The sequence below is a fragment of the Neovison vison genome, chromosome 9 (assembly GCF_020171115.1).
Source record: "Neovison vison isolate M4711 chromosome 9, ASM_NN_V1, whole genome shotgun sequence".
Classification (NCBI taxonomy): domain Eukaryota; kingdom Metazoa; phylum Chordata; class Mammalia; order Carnivora; family Mustelidae; genus Neogale; species Neogale vison.
In genome coordinates this window covers 87236962-87252904 of record NC_058099.1, presented here as the reverse complement: position 1 = coordinate 87252904, position 15943 = coordinate 87236962, and the positions used below count along the sequence as shown (strand labels likewise).

At 38.7% G+C, this 15943-nt stretch overlaps 1 non-coding gene across 1 annotated transcript; it reads right to left on the bottom strand.

Moving 5' to 3' along the window:
- Positions 1 to 5211: 5211 nt before the first annotated feature.
- On the bottom strand, positions 5212 to 5318 carry LOC122917868. Its single transcript, XR_006386495.1, has one exon. It is a non-coding gene; the product is annotated as a U6 spliceosomal RNA (small nuclear RNA).
- Between the last annotated feature and the right edge of the window lie 10625 nt (positions 5319 to 15943).

Here is a 15943-nt window from a genome sequence, read left to right as displayed (position 1 = left end):
GTGCATATCCTAATTCAGATGGTGCTTTAACACCAAACTTGACCCTTCATCTTTCTTAGTGAATAAGACACTGACTTCAATGAACCGGGAATTGTCCAACCATCTTCTACAAGGAGGTAACTAATACAACATCTGTACCAACCTCTTCTATGTCAAAGAAGAACATTCACTCTATAGGCACCCGCTACATTGCAACGAAGGTTATGAATGGACAACTCTTTCTAATTTTTTCCTCTTTGTATTTCCTGTTTCTAAGGGCCTCTCCTTCAAGATCCTAGGTGATATAAGTAATCTGGGTCAACCAAACGGGTAGATTACAGAAGCAGAAATAGAAGCAATCTAGACTTTAGTAGGGATAGCATACTCGACCTTCTTACAAAGCTAAGCAGAAATAAGTGACCACAAAGTAGTTCTTGGTCCCCATGACACCAACCTGAAAGCCCAAGTTTCACTATGTGAACTTGAACTACACCTTTAGGAAGGCTTCAGATGGTTTGATGTCTTGCGTGTCATACGTGACTTATGCTAGGTCTCTTCAGGAAATAGCTGTCACTCAGGTCTTGCCTTTCTCTTGTAGGTAGGGACTTTCTCTTGGACTACTCTAGCCAGCTTGGGGCCAATGTGGGTAATGCCATTTCACATAGATCAGTCTCAAGACACTCACATAGGAATGCTTCTCACAAGAATGAGAGAAGTAAAAGCAAATCATATTCAGAAAAGAAGTTTTAATAGTGCCGTAAGTGCTTTCTTGATGTTCTGGCTGTGTCTTTCTTTCTTTCTTTTTTTTTTTTTTTAAGATTTTTATTTATTTATTTGACAGACAGAGATCACAAGTAGGCAGAGAGGCAGGCAGAGAGAAAGCAGGCTCCCTGCTGAGCAGAGAGCCCAATGCGGGCCTCGATCCCAGGACCCTGAGATCATGACCTGAGTCGAAGGCTGAGGCTTTAACCCACCGAGCCACCCAGGCGCCCTGTGTCTGTCTTTCTACATACCTTCCCGGCTCCTCCATTTCTGTGTTAACTTTTGTTTGTTGATTTTTCTCTCATTGTGACTATCGACTCTTTTCAGTCCCTTCAAATTCTATCATAGCCCTAATTGCTGATTAATTCCACAGTTTATTCCTCTAGTTTTCCTCTCTCTAGATTATTTTTGATTAGCCTTTATGATCTCTACCTCACTACTATCTTCACCATTTTCCTCATCTAATCCTTTAAACACTCAAACCTCGTAGAAGTAGGACTTCACACTGCTCAAGACTCAATCAAAGTATTGGAAAATGCACCTGATATAAATGCAAAACTCAGAAGTAGTGCTTATTTAGGGCCTTACTTTCTTCAGCTTTTTATTCTCATAGTATCCTTTGGTGCTTAACCTCTTCTAAAAGAATCTGTTCCATCAGAAGTAGGCTGACGACAAGTGGCTCTGTCCTCTAACAGAATATCCCCACCATATGGGTGCCTGATATAAGAATAAATATTCCTGAACTGGCTACTGGCTTACAATGGACTCTGACACGAAAGATATGGCCCCAAAGGAGCTAACGGTGGTTTACTTTTCAGTAGGTAACCAGGAATAAGTAGATACGTGGATATAGCTATCTCATATGAATCACTGAGAGATTTAAAGAAAAAATTCACTAAATTCTTCTACTTCTTTATGGAGCTCAAGTTCTACCTACCTTCAGGGCGGCCTTTCTGGTTGCTCAGATTTTCCAGAGATTCTGTACTCACTATTTTCCACACACATCCTTTTTCAAAACCCTCCTTTAATTAATCTGACCTGAGTAGGCTTCTGCCTCTTAGAAGCAAAAGAGACTAAATAAAGCATTTCTGAAATGAAAATTACAGCACATTGAATATGTCACTATGAATTCAGATGAAAAAGAATGCTTACATTAGCACCAATCCTGGTTGTAATGGTCACAAAGAAGGATGCTAGTCAAGTTCATATTAATAACCTGTTCTAAATTATGGGACAGTAGATCAAAAATATTATTTTCTTAGTTATACTAGTGTACAATGGACCCTTACATCCACCCTTAAACTGTCTAGTCCTTGTGTGAGCTCCCCATGCTTTTCTTAACCTTTATAATCAGAAATACATATCGAATCGCTCTGATCTCAGACCAAACCAGTATCTATCACCACTAGCACCATAGATTTAGTACCTTCCTACTTAGTGATTGAACTATGTGAAAAAAAAAAAATCTATTGACAGAATGGACAAACTGTGGTACAGCTATACAATAGAATACTAGTATACTATGAATACCATTGGTAACAAAATGAATAAATTATCCATAAATGTAAAAACACAGGTAAATGTCAAAAACATTTGTTGTACTAAAAACAAACAAACAAACAAAAAAACCCCAACCAAAACAGATTATTCCACTTGTATGAAAGTCTGAATCAGGTGAAACAAACCTGTGGTCACACAAATCAAGTTGCCTTTGGTACTGGGGGAAAAAGCGGGACTGGAAGTGACTAAATGTAGCCTGAGGAGACACTGAGGAATGAAGGAGCATTCCATATCTTTTTTTTTTTTTTAACAATTTTTAAAGGTTTTTATTTATTTATTTGACAGACAGAGATCACAAGCAGACAGAGAAGCAGGCAGAGAGAGAGGGGGGAAAGCAGGCTCCCTGCTAGCGGAGAGCCCGATGCAGGGGGCTCAATGCCAGGACCCTGAGACCTTGACCTGAGCCGAATGCCAAGGCTTAACCTACGGAGCCACCCAGGCGCCCCGGAATGTTCCATATCTTGAGAGGGGTGTGTGTTAACAAAGATATATATTTGTCAAAATTTAGAAAATAGTATGTGTAAAATCTGTTGAATCCAAGTTGTATCTCAATAATGCAAGGGCATTTTATAACAAGACATCTATGTAAATAAACTATTATTTTTTTAAAAGATTTTATTTACTTATTTGACAGACAGAGATCACAAGTAGACAGAGAGGCAGGCAGAGAGAGAGGAAGGGAAGCAGGCTCCCTTCTGAGCAGAGAGCCCGATGTGGGGCTCGATCCCAGGACCCAGGGCTCATGACCTGAGCGGAAGGCAGAGGCTTTAATCCACTGAGCCACTCAGGCACCCCTAAACTGCTGTTTTAATCAGTTTTCAAAAACAATGCATCTGGCCTATTTGCCAAAATAGGAAAGTGTGCTTATTCCTATTTGCAAAAGTGTAAGAATATTTTACCAGATGTATCTTGAGACCTACATCTTTTTTTTTAATTTTTTACAATAGCACGACCTTAGGGTATGTATTTAATAAAATGCTCTATGCTTAACTTTATATCTATTCATAAATAACTATCTATTCATAATTAAATGGTCAATTTTTTTAGTTAGCTGACAGTGGTTTAACCAGTCACTAAGCATACACTATCCTCCTTGATGTTTCACTGGGAACTTCTTTAAAGGCTGTTTTTTTCTTAAGAGGAGGAAGAATTCAATCTTAGAAATTTTCATACTGAGAGATTTAGGGAGACAGATCAGACTACAAAATAATGTTTTAATTTAGAATACTGAGACTTTTTCAAACCAGTCACTTCAAAGTAGACCTTTTTTTTTTTTATCCCCCTCTTGCTTCAAAGCATTGTTCATAAGGGACGTATCGAAGCAGGCTGGGAACAGTAATAGGCATGTTTTCAAATGGCAACTTTAATTCTTGCATAGGACTTTCTTCAGCCATTGGAGGAATTGTCACAGTACTAAGCTGTAGCTCGAGAGGCACTTGCATGGGAGGTCTTAATCTAGGCCTTTAAAAAAAATAATGAATAATCAATTCTCCTTTCCTCTCTGCATGTAGTAAATCACTAACTATATACGGATGACTGGTCATGGTGGGGAAATAGTCACATGATATAATAATAAAAAATTTATATCGTTGCAAGGCAAAAATAGCTTTTAAAACTGCTTTCTTATTCTATAACAATTGAAAATGAGGCTATATATTGCTCTCCAGAGTATTCATCTGTGACATCAGTCTTTAGGTTATTAGCAGCATATATCATTAGCTGTTAAGATGGTGATACTAGGGTTGCCCAAATGTCAGAATGAGATTGGCTATACGAACTTACTGTTCTAACAGGTTGGGTCTAGTCTGACCTTTAGGTATTTGTAAGTTTAAGCAGAAAATGGCTTGACTGGGTTTATTCTAATTCTCTTAGTCACTGGTTACCTCTGGGCATTTTTTAAATGCAGGTGAAACAATCTTTTAATTTGAGTTGAAGTACAAAGAGGAGGCCAGGGGGCCACAGTGAGAGCCCAGGCCACCGGAAGCTTGTGCTTACCCTCGCCAATGTTAAATAGCTTCTACATAAAATATTATAATGTGGGAGCACCTGGGTGGCCCAGTCGGTTAAGGGTCTGCCTCTTGCTTTGGTTATGATCCCAGGCTCCTGGGATCGAGCCCTGAGGCTCCCTGCTCAGTGCGAAGTCTGCTTTTCCTTCTCCTCCTGCCACTCATCCTCTCTCTCTCTCTCAAATAAATAAATAAAATCTTAAAAAAATTAAAATAAAAAGTACTACAAAGTAACGTTTCTCTGATCCTTCTTCTTCTATAAACACTCAGAGAAGTGTGCTTACCCCAGTTTTAGTACTTCTTATACTGCCATTACCTATTTTTGTGTTTTTCATGGACTTTTACACTTCTACACTCACTGAAGTCAGTGTCAGCCTCTCACTTTACTCTAATACCCACAAAAGCACCTCCTTTCTTGGCTTCCCTTAAGAACTATACATGAGATTTTAAAACATTCTAATTACTTTCCATTTAAACAGCATTATGACAACATGTTGCTTGGAACACCACAAGCCGGGTTCTCGGGCCACCTTGGGGTACATGGAGGGCGACGCTGTGGCAGTCGGTGGACCAAAAGAAGCTCCATGGTTATCTTCCTCATACGCAGACTTCCCCCATGATGTTTCAAATAAGCGGCATTTCTGTTGGTGGGACATAATCCAATGCATTCCAGCAAGTAATGTAGTAAGAGTGCTTGAAGAGATGCAGGGACTCTCCAAAATTACAATTTTTATCTTTCATATTAGTTTCCTATGGCCAACATAATAAACTGCCACAACACTGGTGGCTAAAATGACACAAGTTTATTTTCTTACCATTCTAGAAGCCAGCAATCCAAAGATGAGCTCAAGTCAAGGTAGCAGCAGGCCTGTTTCATTTGGCAGGGAAGGATCCATTCTTGTTTTTAAATACGGAGCACCTCACGAATATGCATGTCATCCTTGTGCATGCGTCATGCTAATCTTCTCTGCATTGTTCCAATTTTAGTATATGTGCTGCCAAAGCGAGCCCAGGGCAGGACCGTTCTTAGCTTCTTCCAGCTTCCGGTGGCTGCTGGCACTCCTGGTCTATAGGCGCAACACTCCAAAATCCACCTCACTGATCACATTGCCTTCTCTTCTCCTTGTTCTTCTAAGTGAACATTATATTTAGGTCCACCTGGATAATCCAGAAAAATCCTCCCACTTTAAGATTCTTCACTAAATCATACCTGCAAAGTTCCCTTCGCTATATAAGGCAGCAATCACAAATTTCAGGAATGAGGACAAAGATATCTTTGGGGGCCATTATTCAGTCTACCATATCTCCTAAACTCATTAATTTCCTTAAACACAAAAGAGAATATACTTAGGGAGTGGGAAGGGGTCACTAATGGCAGTGATGACAATGGTAAAAACAGTAGTGATATTTGTCTTTTTTTAAAATTTTTTTGAAGATTTTATTTATTTGACAGAGAGAGAGAGAGATCGCAAGTAGGCAGAGAGGGAAGCAGAGAGAGAGGGAAGCAGGCTCCCTGCTGAGCAGAGAGCCCGATGCAGGGCTCGATCCCAGGACCCTGAGACTATGATCTGAGCTGAAGGCAGAGGCTTAACCCTCTGAGCCACCCAGGCACCCACTAGTGGTACTTGTAACAATAAAAATTGCTGTAGTTACAATGACAGCAACAGCAGGTGTAGCTACTACCATTACTGAGTACCCCGATATGCCACACCCCTCTCAAGGATCCTAAACACATATGTCCCTTAATCTTCACAACAGTCCTAAAAAAAGGCACTGATTAACTTTATTATTTTCTCCACTATCCAGATGAGAAGAAAGAGGCTGAGGTCACTGAAGAGCCTTCATAAAGTCATACCCCTAAAGCTTGGTAGAACTGGAATTTAAATACAAAACAAAACAAACAAACAAAAAGGACTTTGAAATCCAAAAAATCCACTGCACCCTTCTGATACCCAAGGTGGCAATAGTAGCATATCTTCCAGGATAGCCTGGACCCTAATATTTCTAACCGTGAAAGGTAAATTGGACAGCTTTGATATAGTAATATAAACCATTTCTGTTTTTGAGAGACAGAGAGAGAGAGACAGAGAGAGTGTGCAGGCACATCAGGGAGGGGAAGAGCAGAGGGAAAGGGAGAGAGAGAATCTTAAGCAGTTTCGGCGCTCAGTCTCATGACCCTGAGATTGTGACCTGAAATTAAGAGTCAGACACATAATGGAGAGCAACACAAGTGCCCCTAAAATAAACTTTTGAATGACAGATGTCTCCATAAGCACAATGAAACATAAGCAATAAACCATGGGGAAATATTTTTTTCAGTATAAATAATGTTTTTTATCTACAAAGAACTATAAATTAAGAAGAGAAAATAACCACTTAAGATGCTACATTGATATTATCCAGCAGATCTCTAGAACATATTCATTTTGCATGACTGAAACTTTTCTCCTTGACTAACCCCTCCCCCCCGCTCCTACTTTCTGTCATCATGATTCCAGCTACTCTAGGTACCTCCGAGAAGTGGAATCATACAGTATTAGTCTTTTTTGTGTGTCTGGCTTATTTCACTTAGCATAGTATTCACAAGGCTCAGCCTTGTTGTAGCCTGCGTCAGACTCTCTTTCCTTCAATAATGTTTTTTATTTTAATAATATTTAATAATACTGTGTTTATATTATATATATTATATATTATAATATTTAATAATATTCCATTGCACATATGTATGAATTTTGCCTTATGCATTCATCTGTTAATGGACCCTGAGGCTACTTCCACATTTTAGCTATTAGGGATAACTCTGCAGTGGACATCAGAATGAAAACAACTCTTCAAGATCCTGATCTCAATTCGTTTGGGTATAGACTCAAAAGAGGGACTGTAGTATTGTACACTTAGAAAGAAACTGTTAAGAGGGTAGATCTCATCTCATAGTAAATACTCTTACAATAGTAATAATAATAATAATAATAATTAAAAGATCGTGCTCTGAGCACTTGGATCTACTGCTCCTCTGAATATCTTATAAAAATTATTGAAAAAAATAGGGAAAATGAAACCAAAATTCTGGAAAACAAGAAAGAATCCATCTGGGAAAGCTATGTCAAGAAATGAAAAGCATATGAGCTATTTTAACAGGGAGCATAGGGAATTTGTTATACAGGTGCTGGAAGGCAGAAAAACTAAAGTATTCTGAGCTAACATGGACATTAGTAGCTGCAGGAAGCAGTTATAAGTTCTAGGGCTCAGAACATAAAAAGGAAGAAGAGGTAGAGTTATCAAAATCTAGGAGACTGGAAAGGAAACACCCTCTAGCCCCCACACGATTGTTACTTGGAAAGGAGTATGGCCAGCTAAAGCTCCACTCACCGAGGGGGCATGGCTTACTGCCTTTGGTACATCTGAGGGAAGAGGGGGTTGGCTCTGTGGCTGGGACTGAGGACGAGGTGGGAGTGCCGGAGTCCACAGCTGTCCGTTGTCCCTGCTGTAGGGAGAATGCCCAGAGCTGAAAACAAAAAGCAAGTTCCTTCCTCTTTCCGCTTTTCACTCTCCTTTCCTCACACCCCACCTACAGAACCTCCCAAGAAGTCAGCAGACTATGAATTGTAGCAAATGTAGTTTCAGGGGCGCCTGGGTGGCTTAGTGATATAAACCTCTGCCTTCGGCTCAGGTCATGATCTCAGGGTCTTGGGATCGAGTCCCACATCGAGCTCTCTGCTTGGCAGGGAGCCTGCTCCGCAACCCCCCACCCCCCCGCTCTCTCTGCCTACTTGTGATCTCTCTCTGTCAAATAAGTAAAATCTTTAAAAATAAATAAATAAATAAATAAATAAATAAAATGTAGTTTCAGAGTCCCATTGCCACCATTTACATTAAAACAAAAAAGATTGTAAAGGGAGGCTTTGCAACTGAGAGAAAATAGGCAACTAGCAACAGTGATGAGAGTAGACAGGGAAATTTGAGGAACTTCTGAAACATGATGTGGTAGATTATTACAAAAATGGCTCTGATTTTCCATTGCTTTTTTTACCCACACCCCTTGCAATATGACTCTGATACTGTTCTCATCAGGATGTGATGCCTACTATCTTTGCTCCTTTACTTTAGTCTGGTCTTATGATTTACTTTGACCAAAAAAATATAGTGGGAAAGGCAGTGTGCTTATTTTAAGCTTACATCTCAAGGGATCTTATGGGCTTCTGCTTTTCCCGTTAGAAGACTGCCTCTTCCATGAGAATGATCCCAGAAACTCATACTGGAAGGTAAGAGACCACGTGGAGGAGACCTGAGTCATCCACAGCCACTGAGGCCACACTTGGCCATCCAGCCATAGCTAATTTTGAACCTTGTCTCAAACACTAGAGAAAAAAGGAAGCCCAGGAGTCATCTTACACTCTTTTTTACTTTGGCTCCTTCATGTGCCTGTCAGCTCCACGTCCATGCAATTCAAGGGGGAACCTGTCTGCAGATGCCCTGCCCATTGCACACAGCCGGAAACTAATCCACCTTTTGAGGAAAGGACTGCAGAGGAAATCCATATCAATTGAGTACAATTATCAGTCTAGTCTTTCCATCAGATCTATGAAAGAACAACTTCAAATAAGCAAACTTCCAGAATGTCATAGCAGGGATGACAAGAACTAGGGTGAACAGATAAACTCCGCCTAGAGGGAAAAAAAACAATTCAGTGAATAGAAGAGACCTTTACAATATATTCTAGTAAGAGGGTTTTATCTTCAGAAAGCATATAAAATTTGTTATAAAAACAAGAAATAATATCTGATATTAAAATATGGTATTGAATAACATTTATTTGAAGAGTGGCAAAATAAATTGTTGGTCTAAATATGAACATATACTCAGGAATAAAAGCTGATAACACTATTTCTGAATCATGTGCAAAATGACATGTAAAGAAAAATACAAGGAAAAAAAGAGACATGGGCATTAGATTTTGAGCTTCAAGTTCCACCTAACAGGAATTCAGAGCTACTCAGAATAGCGGCAGTGGGAAGGAAAAAAAACAAAAACAAAAACAAACAAAACCTGACAGAACAATACTTCCTAAAGTTGAATTTTTATTAATTTTTATTTTTTTAAAGATTTTTATCCATCTGTCAGAGTAAGAGTACGTGAGAGAGGGGGGAAGGCAGACAGAGAGAGATGCAGGCTCCCTGCTGAGCAAGGAGCCCAATGTGGGGCTCGATCCCAGGACCCCGGGATCATGACCTGAGCCGAAGACAGATGCTTAACCCACTGAGCCACCCATGTGTCCCAAGCTTTAATTTTTTAAAGCCCCACTGAAGGCTAAGCAAGAGAAATAAAGACTCATGATAAGACACAACCTTGTCCCAGTCTAAAATGGCAACCATAAAAGAGAATATTCTGAGAGCTTCTAAAGAGAAACACATATGTGCACTCACACACACACGCATGCACAAACCTGCACACACACACTGCTTGGGCTTTCACCCTGTCTTTCCCTCTCTCTCACATCCTTGTTTTCTGGCCCAAGTATTTTTGTGCTCAATTTGTATCATTCAAGCCCAGATGTTAAAGACCACACTTGAAAATATCAGCAAAACAAACAATGTCCACAGATCTTAAAATACATGCTATGTATTTTTTTATGGTACTAAAAGCTTTTCTGCACAAAATAGTTGTAATTTTTGAGCATCAACTCTTTTACTTCCCTCAGCGTATTGTTAACTAAATTTATTTTCATACTATTCTGAAAATTTCTCTCCAATACTTCCTTCATCTCTGGCCCTCAGACCATAACCCTGGATGGCCCCTTAATCATGAGTGTAGTATGTCTAAATTTTGATAGAACACAAACACTTCAAGAGTATGTTTCAAACATTTTATGTACATAATGGCATAGAAACCATTTTCCATGTGATCTAACAGTAACACACATATATACACTCAAGTGTACATATCAAAGTGTATATAATGTATGTATCTGGCAGTAATACACACACACACTCAAGTGTGTGTATCAAATGGAAACAATCACTGAAATGATATATGTAAATTCACAGGAAGTGTTTTGATATTTCATATTCTCTTCCATTATGTTCTCTTTTATTTATAAAAAGTTATTTTATAATCAACTAATGATCATTGGTCCAGAGCTGAAAATAAATCCCGGATTAGAAGGTACAGGATAACTAAGTTTCTGCTGTAAGAGCAGTAATTAAGCCAGAAAGGAAACTGAAGAGGGATATGGAGTCTGTGAATCAGGACAGGTAGGAGGGAGGAAGTAGCGACAAGGAGCACAAGTTATAACAGTGTATCTGATACTTAATTGATCTATATCCAAGTACTCAAGATATTCTTGAATAAATGCTCATGATTTTTATACTGTAAAAACGTTATGCTTATTTGACAATTACAAGCATTTCCTTCCAGAAAGATGAGATCCATGACTCCCTTCCCAACCACCTCTAATGTTATGATACTCCCTTTTCATTTCTCAAAAGGACTACGAAAATGGCCCCTAAGGAGTCTTCGCATTTCTGTTCTTTTCCTCTAAATCCAGGTCAAAATAATATTCATATTGTCACTATCCAATATGATGTCACTTAAAGTTCCTTAAAACCTCTGTGAAATTATTGACAGCTACATGAAGGAGTATACTGATTTCTTATTGCTGCTGTAGCAAGTTACCCCAAATTCAGCTACCTAAAACAACACAAACTTATTATTATATATTAGATTTTAGGGGAGAATCTGTTCTTTTTCCTCTTTCAACTTTTAGAGTCTGCTTGCATTTCTTGGCTTACATCCCCTTCATTTACAAGTACATCAGGCCCATCTGGATAATCTAGGATATTTCTCCCTCAAGATCTTTAAATTAAGCATATCTGAAAAGATCTTTTATGTCAGGTAGGATAAAACATTCACAGGTTCTAGGGATTTGGATGTGGACCTTCTAGGGGGACATCATCTGTCTACCACAAGGAGTAAGTAAAAATGCTTTACCAGACCAGACAAATCACTATTTCCTGTGTTCCCTAACTTATCTCCTGCCACGTCCCAGAGCCAGTCAAGTCACCCCAGGATCAAGTCAGCATGTGAAACTACCGACTTTGTCAAATAACAACATTATTTTTTCAAGTCCGTGTACCTTTTAACATTCTGTTTCTTTTGCTTCTGAATTCCTCTCCCACTTTTCCATCTGCTGAACTCCAACTCAGTTTTGCAAGACCTAGCACAAATGGTATCTCTTTGGAAAATTATATACGCCCACATGCAATTCTCAGTCACAAGTAAATTGCTTATTATCATACCACTTTGTTTTAGCTCTTTCTGAAAGGTTACAACATTAGACTATAATGTTTGTTTCCTGGTCTTTCTTTCCAAATAGAATGCAAGATTCTCAAAAGAATGAACTACTCATCCTTGCGTTCCAGGGTACCTCTGCCTGGCAAAAAGAAAAAAAAAAAAAAGAAAAAGAAAGAAAAAAGAAAAATCAAAAGTAAACACTAAGAAGAAGAGAGGAAAAAAAAAAAAACTTTAATACATGCCAAGTTAAAAAAGCAATTATCTATGGTACTTCAAAGTGTCTGAGAGGAAAACCACTTGCCTAATTTCAGAAACACATGTGGCCATGCATCACTAATCTTTGCAATTAGTATAACAAATCTGTAAAGTGTTCAGAGCTAGAGGGTCCTTGGATTGCATAATGGTATGAAGGTAAAGTCTGAAAAACATGGAGCATAACTGAGAGGTATTGAATCCAAGGAATGGAAGACCAAAATATATGGTTAATGAGAGGACACAGGATAAAGTAGGAAAAGCAAGTGATGTCAGGAAATGTGGCAGGAAGTAGTAAGAATGAGAAAAATAGGAGAATGTCAGTGGAAATTAAAACAGGTGGATATTTAAAAGGTCACTTGGTAATTTTTCTCCAAGTATAAATAAAAGTAACAACAAAAATAAAACGGGGGGCCACTGGGTGCGGCTGTCGATTAAGCATCTGACTCTTGATTTCAGCTCAGGTCGCGATCTCAGGGTTCTGAGGTCAAGCCCCTTGTCAGGCTCCACAGTCAGTGTGGAGTGTCTTTGGGATTCTCTTGTCATCCCCCCACTCCCCACTTTGCACATGCTTGCTCACACTCTCTCTTGCATTCTAAGAAAAAAATAAAAATAAAAAACATGAGATAACTACATCCCATCATACCACAGTCATACTGCTGAGAGCCAAGGACATGTTATGAAGCTAGAAAAAAACAACATATTACATACGGGGTGATGCCGATGTGAATTATGGTTAACTTATTGTTGGACTCAATGGAAGGCAGAAAGCAATAGAATAGCAACTTTAAAGTCCTGAAAGACAAACGTCCCCCTAGAATTCTCTAACAGCAAAATTTTTATCAGAAATGAAGGCTGTAGAAAGATATGCAGGTGGAAAAATTTAAGAGATTTGTTTTTTAACCCACTGAGCCACCTAGGTGCCCCTAAGAGATTTGCTCTTTAAGGAATACCCTCACACAGAAAGAAATGTTAAAGAAAGTTCCATGGACTGAAGGAAAATAATATCAGACAGCAGACACCACTGTTCAGAAGTCCTAGACATGACAAATATATATATAACACAATTAAATATATTAATTTTATATACTGATATATAAACAATGCTATATATATATTTATCATGCATGAGCATTTTTGTCTTGATTTTTATAAAAGACATTTGCCTGATGGAAGAGAAAATGTCTTCTAGAGCTTCTGAAATATGTCAACATAATATGTGTGTTAATAGTGGTACAAAGGATAGGCGGGAGGTAAATGAAAAAAATAACACAGAAAGAGGGGAAATGAAGAATGTATGCTTTTCTGTATATGGCAGCAGAACCAATCAATTACAAAGAACGGGAGAATCACACTTATTAAAATGCTAGGACAACGGTGTCTGGGTGGCTCTGTCAGTCAGGCATCGACTCTTGGTTTCAGCTCAGGTCATGATCTCAAGGGTTGTGATAGCAAGCCCTGTATCAGGCTCCTTACTCAGTAGGGAGTCTTCTTGAAGATTCTCTCCCTCTTCCCGTCCCCCACTCTCAAATAAATAAATGAATAAATCTTAAAAAAAAAATGCTAGGGAAGACTGAGTGATAGTTTTGCCTGTTCCTGCCCCTGAGTTGTGCCTTTTTGGCTGTGAATTGGCAGAGAGAGCCAAGCCAACGTGGCCTCCACATGAACAGTAAGAAGTACAGATAGCAAGGACTAATGGAAGGAAGAGAGACCCAACTCTGTATATTGCTATGCCCATGAATAAATACTTCACTGCTACCATTTCTGTAAAACAGGCCTAACTTGAATGTTACTACACTGAAAAGAAATAAAATAAAATAAAATGGAAAGAAGAAGAATATCCAAAAGTGTCCAAAGTAGTGGGATCTGGAATGCACATAATTGATACTAAAAGGAAAAATGACATTGAAGAAGGACGACTTCTGTATCTTTCAGCGAAGGCTTATCTAATGCCACTAGGGCAAACTTAAAGTCAGATGCAAGCATCCGCTCACATTTCTCTTCTGGTGACTTAACATCAGCCCCATCAGATGCCTTTAGAGCAGCTCTGGTTACAGGACAGCCTGCACCAGAGCCAGAAGAGCCAGACCCAGTCGCAGATGTTTCTTGCTGAAGAACAATCCAAAAGGGCAACATAGGGCTTGGCAAAAAGGGCTGCCAAGGCCACTCTCTGGTCACTCAAACAGAGAAAAGGGAAAGAGAGAGCTTAGCAACTGAAGGACCCAGGTGCCACGTTGTATGCACGTGTCTATTGAGTGGAGTAGCCTAAAAAGCCACCTGAGTCCTTAGATGTCCATGCACTCAACCTTGTGGCTTGAGTAACAACATTTCCAGGGCAAAAGCCGATGAAAGAGGAGGGCTAATGGAGACCATGTGCCTTGGTATAGTCAATGACAAAATTCAGTGCCAAGGGAGGGATGTGCAGCTGTTCAAGAATTGTTTTGTTCCCTAAAAAATAAAACTTGGGTTTACAAAAACCCAAATTTCTATTTAACTGTATGTCAGTTATCTTTTTCTGTAAAACAGATGGGATGTCAAACCAAAATCTTGATGACTCAGAGGTATGACTTTTAGAGTGTTTTATTCAATTTTTTTAAACAGGTAAAACAGCAAAGTAATAGACAAATGGCACACTGCAAATAAAAGATAAGCAAAATATCCTACCATAAGGGTCCAAACCAAGGTATATATATTACTTTCCCTAACCTTCTGGTTCTGTAAAACTGACTTAAAATGGCAATTTGAATTAAAGTCTTACTTTTAAAAAAATGTTCATTATCTCAATTTCTTCTTCCAAAATCATCCAGGCTGCCAACCATGATGTATAAACTCCAAATGGCTAAAATTTCTCTGTTTATCTGCCTTTCCTTTTACCATTTACTTCAACAGAACTTTCAGGCAGATCACATCCTTCTGAATGGAATAAAACTCAGAAATTTTGAAATAAGGACGGTGGTTATTATTTTGCATTTGTCTACACTTCCAGTCTCCAAATAGTTGCTTTTAAGATGCATCAAGTTATTTACAGAAGTATTATTTGTCATCTCCTCACCACTGGATTCAATTATATGTATGCTTGAAGACTTTTTATGAATTGGTAAAAAAGTTTTTAGTTTTCCCTTCACCAAACATTCATTGTGCAATTCTGAGCTTGCAGAGAATATGCTATAGTCAGAATTTTATGCAAACATCATCATATTGCACATTTAGTAAATTTCACATTTTATCTTCTGGCAACAGCAATCTTACTTAAATATTGTGTCTGTGAAATATCTGCATGTCCTCGCCTGGGAAGGGTCAGAAATGAATGCTCAGCTGAAACATTCTGAGCCAAAGTGTCTTACTAACCAACCTATTTTCTCAAAGTTAGTTAAGCATCTGAAGAAGTCACTTGACTCAGGTAAATGGAGCCAATCTCTAAGAAAAGACTTTTTTGCAAAGACAGTTTATATAAGCTACTTGGGGATGTTAAATACTTATTATTTTATTCTAACTTTTTTTGAAGGAAAGACAATGAAAGAATAAATCAAGAAGAGTTAAAATAATCTAAGCCATTAAAAAAAGATACCCCACTCTCATGTTAAAGTCAAGGGGATTCCAACCCCTAACCTTTCCTTCCTTCCACTAAACAGTTGTGAACTCCTCCCTCTGCCATGTATTAGTTCAGTATACAACATAATTTGCTTAATCCAATATTTCTTTCTCTAAGTTAAAGGGACACCAACTTTGCGGGATATTCACCTTGAGGATTAGAGAGAAATTTTCACTTTATTCTTGGGTCTTTCAAGTAGTAAATGCAGGCGAAGTCAATATACAAGGCACATTCTAAAAGAATACCATTGTAAAGTGACTTGATTGCAAATGTACCATCCTACTGGGGAAAAAGCAACAGCACCTGAGATCAGGAATACAACATTCCCTCTTTTCAGTTTCCTGGTAAGATCTCTTATTTTTGGCTTGCTTCATCAGTCCATTTGTTATTTTTTCCCCTAGATTTGCATTTCCTCTTTTCAGGGCTAAAGCCTGATATGGCACTTCCACTGAAGTTTAAAGAGGCTGCACAAAGTTACTATAACTCTCCTCCAATGCAGTAT